We start from the raw sequence: 18,331 nt of genomic DNA, 5'->3' as shown, positions 1-18,331 counted from the left end.
ATGCTCCCCCTCCACAGCTCTCTCTCTCTCTCTCTCTCTCTCTCTCTCTCTCTCTCTCTCTCGGTTCCTCTCCTAATGGCAAATGTCATGGAACCTCCAACACCGGACGATAGAGAAGCAGAAGACAGAGACCCCCCCCTTGCAGGCCTCAGTCCTGGCCGGGAGGAAAGCCGCAGAGACAAGGAGCAAGCAGGCTGAGGGTCAGCGCAGCCCCTGGTGCGGCAGACAGCAGCCACCACAGACGTTTCTAGAAGGAAGTGGCTGCTCTGGAAGGAGCCGAGGAAAAGACTGTCACGAGAGGAGTAAGGCTGAGGTGAGAGGAAGGGGGTGCCTGTGAGCATGTGTGTGCCAGCAGGTCCCTGCATCTGTAAGGCCCTTGCTGCCCTGTGGGCCCTGGACCGGCCCTGAGGGCTGTGAAAGCTCGGAAGGTCTAGAAGGCTCACAGCCCCAGGTCTTCCGTTTATGCCACAGCAGGGTTGGCTGGCCCGCCGGCCGCCGAGTGCTGCCGGACTGAGCCGGGCCAGGCGCAGGCGGGCGCTCCCGGTCCGAATGTTTTCATAGAAGGCTGAGCAGGAGGCTGGGGCTGCCCAGGCGGCAGAAGCCCCGGCGGCGGCTTCCCACGCACAGGCTCCCCGATGTAACTGCAACCAACACCTGGCACTGGGCACGGGGTCCCCCCAGATTGCCGCCTGGCGCGCCCGAAGCCCGCGCTCCCTGAGGCAAACCGCAGGCCTCTGCCTAGCGGAGGGGAAAGGCTGCTTTTCTGCGGCTTCAAATCCCAGCTTTCCATTTTCTAGGCTGTGACCTTGGGAACATCCTGGAACTTCTCTATGCCTCGGTTTCCTCACGTGTAAAATGGGATGAATAATAACTGTCCTACCCCACAGGGTTGCTGAGGGGATTAAACCTGTGTGTGTGTGTGTGTGCGCACGCGTGCACATACAGGGTGTCCCAAAAAGTATACACACACACTTTGAATAACTATAAAGGCAGTGTTCGTTAAAATACATTTCGTTTTCAAAATTAGCTATCAGCTGTTAAAGTGTGTATACATTTGGGGGGACAACTTGTACATATATAGAGAGAGGCACACACATCTCACATACACACGTTACTCTGAATGCACCGAGGACGCTGCCGGGCCAAGGGCACACGAAGTGTCAGTGCTGGGTTTTATGGAGATGAGCAGGGCTGGGAGCTGGTGGGAACCACAGGCCCTGTGACCTGGGACTAACGGGGCCCCATGGGCCTCTCCTGCTGTGACAACTGCCACTGGAGGGAGCTGCAGGGACCCCGAACCTGACGGCAAAGCAGGAGATGCGAGAGGTGGACTACAGAAATCCTGGGAACACGCACCTGCAGCCCCTCTGGGCAGGGCTGGGCTGGAGCGGAGCCCCGACGCCTACGACAGCCCCTGGCACAGCGGGATGGGCTGCAGGGCCGGGGAAGGGCTTGGGTAATGCCGTCACCTCCTTTGTCAACCCCCTGACCACCCCGCCCCGACCACCCTTCAGTGAGCCTTGCTGGGTAAAGACCCGGATGGAGCTAAGAGGGAGCAAGAGACAGGCCTGTCCGCAGGCGCTCTGACCCGCCACGGAATCGGGTGCCGAGCTCAGCACACGGCGAAGCACTGGACAGACAGGCGTCCAGGCGCTCGAGGTGGTGGCACTGGGCTGGGCGGGTCGCGGGAGGGGGTGAGATTTTGACAGGTAGAGGGCGAGAGGGTCAGGGCCCTCCTGCGGGAAGGTGGGCAGGACTCCGGGCACCGAGAGGGAGGCTGGAGGAACGGCCGCGGTCCTGGGAGGTGCTGGGCACAAGCGGGCCCTAAGGGCTCTGTGTGGTCAGTGCGGGGCCCCCGGGGGTGGGGAGAGCGGCACCCCACAGTCAGGCTCCCTTCTTTCCCACGAGTGAGCGTGGGGGCGGGCGGAACAAGAATCCACAGCAGAACATGTTCAGCCCTGATGGGAAAAGCAAACAAAAGAGCAAGCCTGGACCAACTCATCCGAGTGGGGCAGCCGGCGGCCCCCAAGCTGGCCGCGCCGCCGCGGCCGCCTGGGCCCTAGGAGGCCAGCCTGGTTTTCAGCTCCCGCCACCTCCCCTCCCACGACACGGCAGCTGCAGAGCCCGGTGCCCGGCCGTGGCCGTCAGGAGCCCGCGGCCCAGCCGGCTCCGGGGGCCGGCCCGTGGACTCAGCAAGGGTTTCGCCTCAGAAGGTCTTGTGTCCAGGGTTGTTGCCCACAGAGATTACAGACTAAATAAAATGGAATAAATGCTGCAACTTTTGAAACATTTTGGCAATTTTAAAAGAAGTCTCTTAAAAGATCTTATACCCTTCCTTGCTGTTGTGGGTTGAACTGTGTGCCCCCCACCCGCCCTGGCCACCGAAAGGCATGTTGGGGTCCTGCCCCAGCCCCGAGAGTGTGGCCTTGTTTGGCTGGAGACAGGGCTTTTACGGAGGTCAAGTCCAAACGGGATCACTGGCCCGGCTCTAATTCCAAGTGGCTTATGTTCTTGTAAAAAGGACGACTTTGGACATGGAGACAGACAAGCAGAGGGAAGAGAGTGTCTCCAAGCCCAGGAAAGAGGCCTGGGTGGGGGGCCTGAGGGGGAGGGGCCTGGGGGGGAGGGGCCTGGGGGAGGGGCCTGGGGGGAGGGGCCTGGGGAGAGCCCCGGATGGCTCGGTGACAGCAGCCTGTGTCTGCCTGGCCTCACTGGTCTTAGTGATTGCTGGTCCCCTCCTCTTGCCTTGCAGACTAGCTGTCACTCATTAAGGTTGTGGTTCACTACGGAGGCCCTTCCGCTGAGTGTCCCGGCAGCCGGTGGACAAGAGCTTCACACCAGGCAGCCCCTGCCAGTTCCGTGAACGGCACAGTCGGCGCACACATAATTACTGTTTTGATTTGGTTCCTCTGGCTGATCCTTTACTGTCAGCTGCCCCTTTATCAGACTCAGCCTCTATCTCCGCACCTTCTGGTTCTGGAGCCTTCCCTCCGCCGCCCTCTCTGGGACAGAGCCACAGGGAGCTGTCAGGGAGCCGCCGCCACCCACGCGTTTGTGACTACACAGCACACCACCCACTTGCTAAGTGATCCCCGTGCTACCCTAACCGCGGCCACCGTGGCACGGGGACCCAGCGCCGTCTCCCCGGGACCTGCTGGCTCCAAAGAGGAGGCAAGGGCAGTGACTGACCGAGGGACCAGCGTCATCGCGGGACTTAGCAACCGAGAGGGGACACCTGAGGATGTACAGGGGCCGCGGGGACAGGTGGGAGGGTCAGAGAAGAGGCAGGCACTGGGCAGCTCAGTGGTATAAACCACATGCAGCACAGCCCTGGCTGACAGTGAGACAGCGGTCACCCATAACGAGGTCACAGCGGCCAGATTCCCTGTGGCACCCCCGCCACCGACTTCAGGCCTGGGCTCGTGGCTTGCTTTTCCGGGGTATGGGGTGCCACTCCCGAGGGGAACCTTCAAGGGCTGCGCTGGCCCCTCTGACAGGAAGGGCTCCGATAGGGCTGCTCCTGAACAAACGGACATGGACCCGCTCCCAGCAGCCCCTGCCATACACAGGCCACAGGAGAATGGACATGCCATTGCTCACCGCTGAGGTGCGGGGCCACTGTTACCCCGGCACAGTCTGGCCAATGCACGCGGTCGTCCTGCCCTCTTCCTCTCTTCCCCGAGTCTACTCCGGCCCCTCTATAAGCTCAGAGTAACTTACTGTCGGCAAACAAGCTGTTTTCTGGGCTTACTCGCCCTGTTTGGACTGAAGAGTCCCCAATAGTGAGCCCTGAACCCTAAAACAACACAATACTTCGGTTTTCTTCAACAATTTTTTTTATTGGTTTCTGCTTACTAATCCTTTGGGTGTATGTCTTGTGTCCTCAAAAATATCCTATATAATAAAGGCATAATATGCAAATCAACCGAACAGTGGAACGACCGGTCAGTGAGGGGTGGGGCCAGCGAGCAGGCAGCGCCAGGCCAGCCAAGGGGCATGCCAGCGGGCAGAGGAAGGGGACAGCAATTGGGGGTGGGAGGGTGGCGGCAACCAGCAGCAGTGGAAGGGCCGGCCACTCACAGGCCTGCACAGTCCCCTGATGGGCCCGCCCAGCTGCCTCCCACAGAGGGATACCAGACTGAGGTTTAGGCCCCTTGGGAAGCGGGCCTAAGCAGTCAGTAGGACATCCCCACCCCAGAGGGCTCCCAGACTATAAGAGGGCACAGGCCCGGCTGAGGGACCTGCCCCCCCCAACCCCCCAGTGCACAAAGTTTCGTGCACATGGCCTCTAAGTCTTAAAATAATGTTATGATGCTCTTTCTGAAAACACTCCTAACCCTTAACATCTACACCAGACACCCAACATGTGCTCCCCCAGGTTGGATTTAACTCAACAAGCTCGCGCTGGACAGCCGTCCTGTGCCAGGCACACAGGCGACGAGGGCACAACGAGGAACAGCCAAGTCTCAGCCCTTCAAGCAAGTCCTAGCTTAGGGGGCGAATGCGTTCCAGACAGGCACTTGGTCTGAAAGGCAAGGCTGGTGTGCAGGAGGCCCGCCCCGTTTCTGCCTGTGGCTCTCCTTAGTCCCACCCCTTCTTTCATATCCACCCCTTCTTGCCTGGGGACGTGTCCACGTGTCCTTTCCTTAGAACAAATGGCTTAGGGTGAGGTGCATCCAGGTCAGTGGTCGCCAGACCAAACTTCCTCTCTGCCTAGGGCTCCTTCACCCCTTTCCTGCCCCCAGCTGCCTCCAAACGAAAATCAGTAACCAAGCAACCAGTAGGTCCTTGGCCAGTGAGTAGTGAGAGAGCCCAACTAGTCGGTGTGCCCAGGACTGTCTGGTTCAAAACAGAAAGCCTTATGGCCCAAGAAACCCCTTAGTCCCAGGCCAACCCAGACAGCAGCCACCCTAATAGGTATTAGACCTGTCCCACCTCACCCCACATTCCCTCCCTTGACCCCCATGAAATCTCTGCCATCCACTACCGCCCTCCTCCCCCTCTTTCTCGTGGCTCCTGACCCCCAGCTCCACTGATCCCACCCATTTCCTCTTTCCATTTTCCAACTCTTTGGTCCCTGAGGAAATGCTCTCCCACCTTGCGCTTCCTGTCTGTTTTCATTAATGAGGTAAAAATCCACACTGACCATTGCACAAGAACAGAACCAGCGCTTCGTGTTTCTCCAGGAAAAGTCCCTACTATTAGGTGAAAACCAAAATTTTAAAGTGAAATTGAACATAAATACTACGGTCACCACATCCCAAGTGTGAGATAGATGCCCAGAAGGCTCCTTTAGAATTTCTGCAACATTTTCCATTCCTCTCTTATCCCTCCTCTAATCAAACCCACTTTTTACAAAATATCCTTGGAGATAAATGAAATACCATTACAACCCATTTTGTCTCCTGCTTTTCAAGCACTGATAGTATCTGCTCATCCATTCACTCAGCCGAGAGTTTTCCTAACACTGCATATGGCAGAGACTGTCGCCCTGAAAGGTCCTGGGTAAGCCAAAGGCCACCTTAGCTCCTCAACAGCCAACAGAAATCAGGATCAGGGAATTTAAGATGAAAAGCGGAAACCAGTGTGGACAAAAGGGGCCACATGCTAACCTGACTAACTCAGGGATGGCCTGCGTGGCAGCCTTGCAAACTCAGAGACCTAAAGTAGCCACAAAGGATGGTCTAAAATTGAAACTTTCATATATATATATTTGATCTCAGAGAGGAAGGGAGAGGGAGAGAGACAGAAACATCAATGATGAGAGAGAATCATTGATCAGCTGTGTCCTGCACGCCCCACACTGGGGATCGAACCAACAACTCAGGCGTGTGCCCTGACTGAGAATTGAACCATGACCTCCTGGTTCATAACTTGACGCTCAACCACTGAGCCATGTCATCTGGGTTGAAATTAAAACTTTAAAATTAAAAAGCAATCTATGGTGGGTAGTCCTAGGCCAGTATCTTCCCTGACAAAGATCAACTTTGATCTCAACTGAGTCTATCGTCTTTTTGATAACATACCTTTGGAATGTCAGGGTAACTTGTAACTTCCATTTTTCTGGACCCCTCAGGGCACAACCAAAGCACTAGGGCAGTGGTCGGCAAACTGCGGCTCGGCAAACCGTGGCTTGCGAGCCACACGTGGTTCTTTGGCCCCTTGAGTGTGGCTCTTCCACAAAATACCGACTTCTGCGCATGGGCCACGAAGTTTCAATCGCACTGTATGTGCGCACCCGTATGTGGTATTTTGTGGAAGAGACACACTGAAGGGGCCAAAGAGCCGCATGTGGCTCGCGATCGCGGGTTGCAGACCACAGCACTAGGGTGCCAGGGCAGAGACCACAAATTCCCTCATTGTTACTGTTATCATGTTAATTGTTGACTGTTAACTATCCTGCACCCACCTATGTACTACTGCTAGTAAAAGAAGCATGTGTCTATCATTTTACTTTTTACCCAATCCCAGGTTTCCCCAGTTTTGCTTTCTCCCACCTCCTTAATCTATCACCAACGGATTTCATGTAACCCACCTGCCTCTCCTCCTTTTGATGGTAGTTTATAAAAATAGGTGAAAAACTGCCATTCTCGGAGCATTATCTCAATACACTGAGATTCTGCTTCTGGGCAACTGTCAACGGTTTGGCTCAAATAAACTCACAAAAATTCTTTACAGGTTTGAATGTTTCTTACGTTAACACCAGGAAAACAGAGAAAGCTAGAGAGAACACAAGTCAAGCTTCACATTTGGCTGCAAACTTCCTGCAGCCACTGGCCCTCAACCTCAATGCCCACCACGGGGGGGATTAAAAAAACATCACAGCCCAGCTGGTGTGGCTCAGTGGTTGAGCGTCAACCCACAGTTCCATTCCCCTTCAGTGCGCATGTCCCGGTTGCAGGCCCAATCCCCAGTAGGGGGCGTGCAGGAGGCAGCCAATTGGTGACTCTTTTTGTCATCATTGATGTTTCTATCTCTCCCTCTCCTTGCCTCTCTCTGAAATCAATAAAAACCTATTTTTAAAAACAGACAAATAAAGATAAAAAACAACACCATCCTCCCTAGCCAGTTTGGTTCAGTGGATAGAGCATCAGCCCAAGGACTGAAGGGTCACAGGTTTGATTGAGGTCAAAGGCATGTACCTCTGTTGCAGGCTGGATCCCTGGCCGGCGCCCTGATCGGGGCTTGTGCAGGAGGCAACCAATCGATGTGTCTCTCTCACATCAAAGTAGTCTTCTCTCCCTCTCCCTTCCATATTCTCTAAAAATCAATGGAAAAATATCCTGTGTGAGGATTAACAACAAAAACACACAACACAACCAATGCCCGGTCTCCCAGTGACTCATTCAGTTGATTTAGGACGCAGCAGGTACTGGAAGTTTTAAACGACCCTCTGGTAACGCCAACACACAGCCAAGGTTGAGAACCACAAGAGTGGGCCAAGGTGCTCGTTTTCCATAAAGGGAAGCCAGGCCGGCAGGTGCACAGTGTCCTGCATACACAATCGGTTATTGCTTCCGGCGATGGCCTGTCTAAAACCTGGATGGCTGTGTGTGGCTCTTCTGCCATGGCCTCCAGTGCCAGACCGTGCACATCCCGGGGGCTCCAGAGGGACCACAGGGCACCCACCTCTACAGCAGATGCGATGAACCTCCTCACCCTCTTCACGCCCCTTCTCACCCAGCCTGGGACGATGCCAGGGTAGCCATCCGGTCCACGGAGGAGGAAGTGCAGGTGGATCAGGGGGTCCGGGCACCACTATTCATTCAGCAAGTACTCCGGGAGGAGCCCCACCCCACGCTGGCCCTGCAAGGGGTGCAAGTCCTTGCCCCCACCCTTGTGAGGAAGACCTGCTTCTCCTTTCCATGGAGCCGTGAGACGGGGCCTGAGGGTCAGAGTGGCAGCTTAGGGGTCTGAAGAGGGCACTCGCTGTGCCAGTGGGAGTGGGGCTGTCCTGGAAAGCAGGGCCAACGTTTGATTCATCTTTGGGTTTTCCTGGCCTAGTGCAGTTCCTGGTGAACAGCAGATGCCAGCAGATGAGAATAACTTGTCTAAAGCATGGAGGGGAAAAAAGAATGACAGAAAAAGCCCATCTCACCAGGTGGAATGCTAGAAAGTGTGGTAAAGCGAATATGAGAGAAAGGATGGCTTTTCTGCAGGCTTAGGAAACTTACCCACTGACAACCGTCTCGCCCTGTCTCTTCCTCCCTCCTAGAAGGGCCCTTGGGCTCATCAGGGTATCAGTGTGAGACGCCAGGACTTGAGTCCACTCGGTGTGTTTGACACGTTCTGACGTGTTCTGAGGATTCTTGGATGGGACACCAAAAGCATAGGCAACAAAAGAAAAGTAGCTAAATTGGTCTTCATCAGAATTAAAAACCTGCATGCTTCAAACACACCACCACAAACAAGAAAGGACAGCCCTGCCGGCGTGGCTCAGTTGGTTGGAGCATTATCCTGTACACCAAAAAGTGGCGGGTTCGACTCCCAGTCAGGGCACATAACCAGGTTGCAGGTTCGATCCCCGGTTGGGGTGCATACTCATCGATGTTCCTCTCTCACATGGATGTTTCTCTCTCTCTCTTCCTTCCCCTCTCTCTAAAATCAATAGGCATGTCCTCAGGTAAGGATTTTTAAAAAATGAAAGGACAACCCACAGGAGAAAATATTTGCAAACCTTCTGTCTGGGGAGGGATTTATATCCAAACATATAAAGAACTCTTACACTCGATAATAAAAAGACAATCCAATTTAAAAACGGGCAAAGGATATGAGCTGACAATTCTCCACGGAAGCTTAGACATGGCTAAAAAGCACGTTTTAAAAAGATGCTTGACAAGAGCAGTCACTAGGGAAACGCAAATCAAAACCACAATGAGACTCCACTTCACACCGCGAGGGTGACTAGGGGGACTGGGCAGGCAATGCCGAGTGCCGGCGAGGCTGTGGAGAAGCTGGGCCCTCACACGCCGCGGGTGGAGTGCAGGATATGGTAAGCCCGTTTGGAAAAGTGCATGGCAGTTACCCAGAAGTTAAACATATGAGCAGCAAAGTCATTCCTGGGCATAAACCCAAGAGACATGAAAGTGTGTCCACAGGAGCATGCGCACATGAATGCCTGCAGCATTGCTCCTAAGAGCCGAAAGATGGACGCAGGCCAACGTCCTGTAACTGATGAATGGATAAGCACCAGGCGGTCTATGTGCCCTGGCCAGGTAGCTGGTTAGAGCATCCTCCCGGTAAGCCAAGGCTGCGGGTTCAATCTCAGGTCAGGGCACATACAAGCATCAACCAATGATTGCATAAGTAAGTGGGACAACAAGTCCATGGTTCGTTCCCCCTCTCTCTCTCTCTCTCTCTCTCTCTCTCTCTCTCTCTCTCTCACACACACACACACACACACACACACACAAACTCAGTTTTAAAAATGAGGTTTGTTCATGCAATGGAATATTATGCAGCCATAAAAAGGAACAAAGCTCTGATGCCTACTATACCATGGGTGAACCTTGAAAACATTACGGTAAGTGAAAGGAGCCAATCACAAAAGGCCAACATTACATGGTTCCATTTGTATAAATGTCTAGGGCAGGGAAATCTATAGACGCGAAGAGCTGGCTCATGGTTGCCTGGGGGTGGGGAGGGGATGGGGGACACATTGGTGACAGCTATCGGGTTCCCTATGTGCATGTCTGTCTTCTCCAAGTTCCCTTTTTATAAGGACACAGTCACATGGGATTAGGGTCCCAACCTGCTCCGGGGTGAGCTCATCTCACCCAATTTCCGAGGAAGGCCATGTTTTGAGGTCCTGGAGGTTAGGACTTCAGCATACCTTTGTTTAGCTTTGCTTCTCTGTCCACCTCTTACCCCCTGTGAGTCGCTTATTATTTATAACACTCTGTTCTAAGTCTGCAAGCCTGTTCAAGAGGGACGAAGTCTGGTCTAAAATGTTAAAAGCGGCATTTTACGTACATCCTGAGATCGCGCTGTCCTGACTCCAGTCGTGGAGGCTAAAATAAACTTCATTCCGGATCCCTCTCTCACAATGACGCAGTCACAGTCCTCGTAATTACGGGGCACTTTCTATCCGGGAGCTGGAGCGGGCCAGGAGGGGATGGGCGTAGTTTAAATCGTGGCCTCTTGTTAGAAGAGGGAAGATGGCCATGTGCACAGACACCCAGAAGGCGCGTGTGAAACGACTCAGCAGAGACGCTTCTCCCCAGAGGGCTGGGGAAGCCTTCGGGGGGGGGGGGGGAGGGAATGGAAATATAAAAAGCGGGGCTGCCCCTTTGGGCACCTGCTCTGCCAGGCCCTGAGCTAGAGTGCAGAGGCCTCACCCCTCCTGCTCTGATGGACACGCGTCGCCCCATTTTACAGACCAGGGGCCGTGGCCCATGTCACAGAGCTCTAAGGGCAGAGCGCATTTCAGGTCCAAGTCTGACCGCTCCAAAGCCCTTGTTCGTTCCAGATCCTGAAGTGATGGGCAAAGCTAAGGAGGAGCCGCTTCATCAGGCCTGGGTCAGGACACAGGTGGCCGTAGTGACTGATGGGTGGCGGGGTGGAGAGCACCTGCCTGCTGGGTGAGGCCGCAGAGGAAGGTGGGGCTGGGAAGGAGGGGAGTGTCCGTCCAGAGGTGGGGCGCCTGTCTGTCCCGCACAGGACAGCCTTCCCGGGGCTGAGAGGGGCAGCTCAGCCAGGACTTTGTGCAGGCTCCAGGGCATCCAGGGCCGCACCTGCTGAGCTGCCTGGAGGCGCATCTAGTTTGGGACCAGCAGGACCCTGGGCACACCACGCTGCCCACACCCAGACCCCGAGCTTGTTGTCATTACACCAGTGAGATCTGCTGAGAACGAACATCAGTGACAGCTTCCTGTGCCCCCAGTTCAGCCCTCAGCTTTCGATCGATCCTTCCCTCCACGATTTCTCTTTTCCTTTGGGGCAAGCACCGCCCCCCCCTTGCCGCCCAACCCAGCGCCAGCATCAGACCGTGGTTGACCGCAGCTGTCAAGCTCAGCTGCACCCACATGCCAGGGACCGTGACAACCTGAGAGCTGCCTTCGGTTCAGAGACAGCTCTGCACCCACAGGAGTCTACCCCCAGTGGTCTGTGAAACCTCCCCTGCAACCACAGGGCATCTCCCAGGAGTCGGCTTTCTGCTGTTAGGCCCCCTAGCCCGCTCGGCCCGAGCAGCGACAAGTTCCCTCCGGACCTGGACACAGGCTGTGCAGGGCCCGAGCCATCCCTAGCGGCAGAAGCCGTGCAGGGCTCCTGATGTTAAAGGGCCAGCTCAGCCCATTTGCTGAGACGTCCCAAACGAGGGTCATGACCCCACAGCCAGCACTTGAGGCGGCTCTTTGTTTAAAGTCCACTTGAACCTCCTCCGCTTTGAGCCCAGCCCTGCAGTGGGAGCCCCCTCCTGACAGCTCTTCATTGCAGGAACCCCTGTAGGAAAGACACACCCAGGGACAGGTGTGACGGGGGACACACCACGGCTGGGGCGCGGGGGGGACTAAGGCCCTCCTCCAGCCTCACCAGTTACAAGAGAAAGCAAATCCCTCAGATTTGGGGTGAGATGCTCATTGTTTTTTAATTAAGGAGAAAGTTAAACTTCTTCAAATACTATCACAAATACAGGAATCCCCCCAAAATGTATACACACTTTGTAGATTTTACCACATTTTGAAAATGAAATGTATTTTAATGAACACCGCTTTTGTACTTATTCAAAGTGTGTGTATACATTTGGGGGGATACCTTGTATTTTGAAATAGCTTTGAATTCCATATTGGGGCAATTCAGGAGGAATGGGGAGGGAAAGGGGGAAGCTGGGCAGGAAGCTATAGCCATGCAAGTAAAAGCAGGAAACTGGCAGCTCCTCGGAGTGGCCGACAGAACCCAGAGAGGCTCCCGACATCCACGTATCACCTGCACCCTAAAAGTTTTCCCAAAAATGTATTGGCCTCAAAACAGAGAAAGACCAACGGTCAATAATAATGATATAGAAATACTCCATGTCAATGAACATGCATAGAAATAGTTAAAATAAATATACATTTTAAAAGCTCGGGAGCCGGCCTGGAAAGGCGCCTCATAGAGCTGAGAGGGGGAGAGAAGCAGAGCTCAGAGGGTTCCAGGGCTGACAGCTGCTTCCACCCCCTGGGCAGCGGGCTTTTAAGCATGAACACCATCACCATTTCTCCTTAAGATGCTTTATCAGCCTGCCCGCCTGCCTTCAAAAGGGCCTGGGCTGGGCAGGGAGGAGCATTTTTCTGGGCTAGAGGAACAGGGCTGTGGGCTCCAGTGAACCCCGAGCCCTTGGCTCCCCACTCCCTGCAACAAAACCACAGGTGCTTACAGGTGCCTCCGGCAAATGGCTTTGGGAGAAGAGAGACGCTCAGGAGAGCCGGGCAGGTGCTGGGCTCTGGGAACGCCTGTGGCCCGAGGGGCGGGCACGAGCCCCAGAAAATACTCGAACCTTCATTTCATCTTCCCTGACCTCTCCCTCCAGGCAGTTCCTCTGTTACTAGAAACAGTGGTGACGCAGCCCAGCCCAGAAGAGGAAGGCTGGGCCAGCTCCCACCCCGTGGCTCTGGGCCGGGTCAGCGGAGCACATTGCACCACCCAGAGGCAGGGTTTCCTAGATGCGCAGGGCCCTGCGTCCGCTGCACTTGAGCAACACGGCAATTCTGCCAGGCTTGCCCCTGGCCTCTGTGTGCCCTTAGCCGGCTCTGCCCGGGCAGCCCGAGGCGGCCACCAGGGTCTCGGGGAACCGGTGTTCCTGGGCCCGGCCTGGTTAACTGAATTGGACACAAGGTCACCATGAGAAAGAACGGGCAGTTCTGGAGCCAGGCCTGTGGCCTTGCAGCCACCATATGTGTTAACCAGGTCATGTCCTAAGTGACCTGATTAGGAGTGAATGTGCTTAAATACCCACCCCGGCCCTGGTGATCACGGGGCCAAAGCCAACCTAGAAAAACATTTTTTAGAAATAAAACAGGCAGTGATTTTTTTTCCCCACTCGTGAGCCAAGTAAAGGGACTAACAAGGAGAAAGAGGCTACAGTGTGAAGAAACAAGAAACCAGGCACCCTTGACAGCACTGCGGCTTGGAGAAGCCGTCTGACGGGAACCCTCATGCTGGTGTGGGGCCGAGGAGCTGTCTGCAGCCCTGTGCACACATCCCCTGCTCTTGGGGCCTCAGTTTCCCCAGCTAGAAAGTGATGCCTGTCCACGAATCTGCTGCTTCTCACCTCTCACTCGGAGGCCTCGCATTCAGTGCCTACGCCGCACGTATAGACAGTAGAGCTTGCAACTCCGAACGCTTTGACACACCTTACTCACATCTTACATTTTAACTGCTTTGTGGTTAACTGAATGCTTCCCCCACACGATTTATCCCTTCGACATGGGAGTAAGAGCATAAAAGGCATGCTGCCTCCTGCTTTGTAACCACTGCGGGGCAGGGGGAGGTGCTGGGTTTGATGGGCTCTCCTCGCTGGAGCTCTGTCCGGACCCTAGGGTGCTGAGCCCCAGGCTGTCACACCTGCAGTGTCTCTGAGAAGGGGGGCAGGGGTGGCTGGGCCTCTGGGAGATGCCCAGGGAGAGCTGCTTGGGGGCCTGGCTGGTGGCCCAGAAGCCGCAGCAGAGGAGGCTGTGTGGGGCGCTCTCTGGGGCTCTGGGCCAGAGGATTCTTGCATAATTGGGGGTGGTGACTCAAGAGGAGACATGGCTTCCCCCCAAGAAGGCACATGGAGCTAGGCGCCTACCCTCTCTCTGAGCCCGGGCGTCCGTTCTGCAGCTGTCAAATGTGAATATTTAGTCGAAGAGTGTGACATGCCGAATAAACGCAAACTGACATGTGATTAGAGACTTCTGGTCAGAGAATGGAGCACGGCCCCTGACCCCGGAGGACAGTAGTGTGGGGTGAAGCCATGCGGCAGCCAGAGCTGGATGGGCTGGGGGAGGAGCAAACCTACATGGTAGGAGGACGTCCAGCCTAAATCTGCTATTTTTTAAAATGCCCAACGCAAAAAATAAATAAATAAAATAAAGTAAAATGCCCAACGCTCACTTACAGCATTCCACATGCAATTTCCCCTCTTAGGTGACTCCTCGATGCTAAGAATTACGGTGCAGCACGTGTCAGGACAGAGAACAGGCAAACGGTGGGACTGCCTTTGAGGTTGTGAGGGGCGGCTGGACTTGCCCGACTTTGATTTACGAGTCTGGGTGCAGGCCTACGAGCCAATATGCAGCATTTAAAGTGCGCACATACCAATAGGCCAAGGCTTCCACATCCATGCGAACACACAGGTCTACTCCTTCACAGCGGCACAGACTTGTGCGCATGAAGGTAAGTGTGCAATGCCCTGTGTACACCTACATGTTTCGATGCGAGCTGTGCACACAGCACACGCAGGGGGAACTGTTGGCCACGTGCCTGGAATAAGTCACAAAGTTGGAACATAAAAGCCGACGGAAGCAGCAGCAGGGCTGTATCTCGTTTTGTATTTTCTGCGCTTCTACTTGTCGGACGCCGCGTTTCAGGTCTGTGGTTTGAGAAAGAAGCTGCTGGGCCCGCCATTCCCAGAGCCCGTGGCCTTGAGGAGGCCAGGCTGTCACATGGCTGCGGCCGTTGCTATGTTTTCCTAATGCTTTGCCCTGCTGTTATTTTCCCCAAAGCTTAATAAATGATGTTTAATAAGTTATTTTGCTCCAAAATAATACTTTCTGGAGCAAAGTTGAAGTGCTATCTTGCTGGTGTGCTTCCAGAGAGAATGAAAGCGCATTTCTTCTCCTTCCAGATCGGGGACCAGGGGCCTCCCTCCGTCCACACTGGGGCAGGGCCTCCAAGGAAGCCTAGGCTGGGGCTGGAGCCCGCTATTGCCAAACAAATTCACCAAGTAAACTCACTGGGAGTCAGCAGACTCAAGGTCAGGAAGACTTGGACCCAATTCAAACATCTGGACCGAAGCCGACACTTGCTTGTTAAGAGCAGATGAACACTCGCCCTCTTCCCATCGCCCATCAGTTGAGGACTCATGACCGAAAGTGCCCACATGCTCAGGGCTGGGCCGAGAGCAGACAGTGGCGGGGTGTCCCTGAACCACACACACACTCCAATCTGTGGCTTGGCCCCATGTCCGGCCACGGACCAATCACTGGGAAGCTTCTGAACGGGAATTCAGATTCCAAGGCGTTACGCTCTGTAGGATGGAGAAGAGGGGTGTGGGGAAAGAGCAGGTCTGGGACTGAAGGCAGCACCTCGGAGACCAGCCTAGTGGGGACCTCGGGGCCTCAGCTTACTCTTCTGTAAAATGGGAAGATTGCACGAGGTTATCTCGTCTCTATCACTCCGGGACGTCAGAGAGGACCCGTTATCTAAGGGAGGGCCAGGACGTGCCGAGGCAGAGGGAGGCAGAATGAGTATGAAGGCCCTCCCACAGGGGGAGGCCATCAGAACAGGGGCTTTCAAACGCCGGCCCCTCTCCATTAGGAGATCATACAATTACTTAGACTGGGCCATATCCCACCAGTTTTTTACAAAATAAAATAGGACAGAATAGGGAATATCACAGTGCTGGGCTCAAAGTTAGCACTACTAGTATCTAAGGATAAGCCATTACTGTCGTTGCTGCTGTTATTATTTCTATTGTAGGTCATGGTCCAAAGTTTGAATCACAGTTACTTTTTTGGGTGTCGATTGTCTCTATGTCTGTACTGGAATGTGAGCTCCATGCATTAGGGACTTCTGACTGGTTAGCTGAGAGCGGCAGCTCTGAAACAGTGACTGGCACAAGGTAAATGCTCAATAAATACCTGGATGACGAATGAATAGCTCTCACTGCATGACACGTTTGTTCCCGACATCCATCTCTCCCCTCTCGGGCCAGCCGACCCACGTCTGAGGTCGGGCAGGTGAACCCTGGGCTCGGAGGTGTGGGGCCTTGGCCAGCAGCAGGCGGACAGTCAGTTCCCGGGGGTGTGGAAAGTGAAGCTCTGGGGCGCGGCTGGCACCCGGGAGGAAGCGGCGGACCCTGCGTGGGCCGTCCCCGCCGTAACTGATCCCCACGATTCTCCTTCCTGGAGCACCCCCGCTCCTCACCCCCACCTGGCGGGGGCGGAAACGGGCCTCCTCCTCCTCACGGGCAGGCGGGCGCCAAGGCCCGGCCCTGACCCCTTTCCTTCTCAGTGACGTTCCTTGGAGAACCCGAGTCTGGGCTAATGCGCGGCACAGACCGAGAGCTGCAGAACGCCAGCGCCTGTAACCTCGAACCGTGGTCCTTACGGGGTGTCGCCTGGACAGCAGCATCAGCATCAACCTGGGAGCTTGTAGGAAAGCAGATTCTTGGACCCGCTCAGACCAAATGGACCGGAACTCGGGGTGGGGCCCCGCCCTCCAGGTGAAGAGAACCGCGGCCCTCACCGGTGAAGAAGGACAAGGTGTGACCGGCCCACCTGGCAGCTGCCCCTCTGAGGAGAGTCAGGGCCGACGCGTGTGCGGGAGGCACTGGAGTTCCGGTGCCAGGGTTTCCCGGGGTGAGAGGGGCGAGCACAGGGAAGGTGGTGAGGGGCATTGTAGGCCCTGCCCACCTCCCCGCCCTTCCTACCAGAGGGAGAGGAGGCCACGTGACCGGACACTGAGCGTGGCAGGCGGTAACGGAGGCATTTGCCGAAACACTGGAGTGGGAACAGGACCACCTGCGAGGTCAGAGTTCTTCCAAAGCCCCGATGGCAGGACCCTGAGCTCACCTGCTCCCGGGAACCACGGCACCCCCAGAGTCCACTGCTCAGGGCCTCTCGCCCTCCTTCTGGGGCCCCCAGAGCAAGAAGGCGGCTGCCATCCCATCGCAGCCACAGCGGCCTCTGGAGAGGAGCCTCGCCCTCAGCTCCTGGAGGTGGTTTCAGGCGGCTCCTGGACACAACGTATCCGTTGTGGTATTTGTTTTCATAGTTTATGGTGAGCCGCGTTGGTTTTCCATTTCTGCGAGCGTTAGGATGTTTCTTTTAAGAACAGATTTTAGGTTAAAAAGCAGTGCTTGGGACAAAAACTGTGCAGGTGGGAATGATGCAATCTGGGGCTGCCCTACCCCCCCCCACCAAGTGCTGTGTCTCTTCCCTGAGGGGCGGGGAACTTAGGACATTTCAGCCCATGTGTGGATGCATACCTGTATCCGTGTACGTGTGTGTACACACACGTGTGTGTGTAGCTATGAATCCTCTTATGGTCACCTCAGGACGCAATGAATAGCATGTGCTACTTTCTACCTGTTCACTCTCGTCCAAACTTGGATCACTGGGTGTTCTGTCAAGCGGGCCATAGAGGAGGAGGACCAGCGGAGCGCGCAGTTGTTTCGCCACAGGATTTGTGTTTTCATGACACCACTGAGTCCCCGCCTGTTTAACGAACGGTTCTCAGCAAAATCACCAGGGCTCTCCATAATCACAGGGGGCGTGGGGTGAGCGCTGGGGAAGGGGCCGCTGCGCAACGCCCGTGCCCACAGGGACACCTGCGAGGGGAAATGGCCATGGGATCTCCCGGTGAAACCGGGGACCGGGCAGGAAGACCGCAGCCCTGAGCTGGACCCGCAGCCGCCTCGTCTAGCGTCACGCTGGGTGCAGAGCAGCACCCCACGCACTACACACCGGCTTTACTGTGTGGCCGAGCTGGGCCTGGCAGAACCAGTCCTCCTTGGCAAAGCCCCCCAGGGAGGCCCTGGGCTGCGGGTGACCTCCCTCTGGCCAGGGGTGAGGTGCGTGAACTGGCTGGGGCCGGAAGCCTGCGGGGTGAAGATGGAATGAGGCCAGTCTGTTAGGTGGCTTTCCCTCCCGTGACCAGCTCTGTTCCCTTCTTTAAGCCACATCCTCAGGGGGGCCTCTCAGTGCTTCTCCCAGCCTCTCTGTGAGGAATGGGTCCTTCCCACGGGCCCTGCAGCCGAGACCGGGAGGAGCACTCTGCCAGGCTATGCCCCCGACACGGGCCCTCCCCGTCTGTGTTGGGGCCTCACAGACTCACATCCTTCTTTCTCCCAAAGGGATACAAGGGCATCTGGTAAACACAAGGGGCAAGGTGCCCACATGCTTTGCGAGGGCTGGGCTGGCCTGCTCCCGCGCCCCCAAGCATGTCCTCCTGGGCTGCATTTTAGACACAGTGCTTCCTTCCCCTGGGGTTCCAGGTCAAGAGGAAAGGAGGCGCCTCCCTGTGATGCCGGCACCTGGGAGGGGCTCATGCAAGCTCCCAAAGTGCCGTGGGAGCATCTCCTCCCGCTCCACGGAGGGCGATCATGGGACACCTGCCGTGGGAGGAGTATTTACACCACAGGCATTGGCAA

At 55.6% G+C, this 18,331-nt stretch overlaps 1 protein-coding gene across 3 annotated transcripts in view; it reads right to left on the bottom strand.

The window, feature by feature from the left end:
- Positions 1-18,331, bottom strand: part of PRKAG2 (protein kinase AMP-activated non-catalytic subunit gamma 2) — a 226,692-nt gene that overhangs the window by 186,699 nt on the left and 21,662 nt on the right. The gene's annotated exons all lie outside the window — the stretch shown is intronic.

Source organism: Myotis daubentonii, chromosome 10, assembly GCF_963259705.1.
Source record: "Myotis daubentonii chromosome 10, mMyoDau2.1, whole genome shotgun sequence".
Classification (NCBI taxonomy): Eukaryota; Metazoa; Chordata; class Mammalia; order Chiroptera; family Vespertilionidae; genus Myotis; species Myotis daubentonii.
This window is presented reverse-complemented; position numbering and strand designations above follow the sequence as displayed.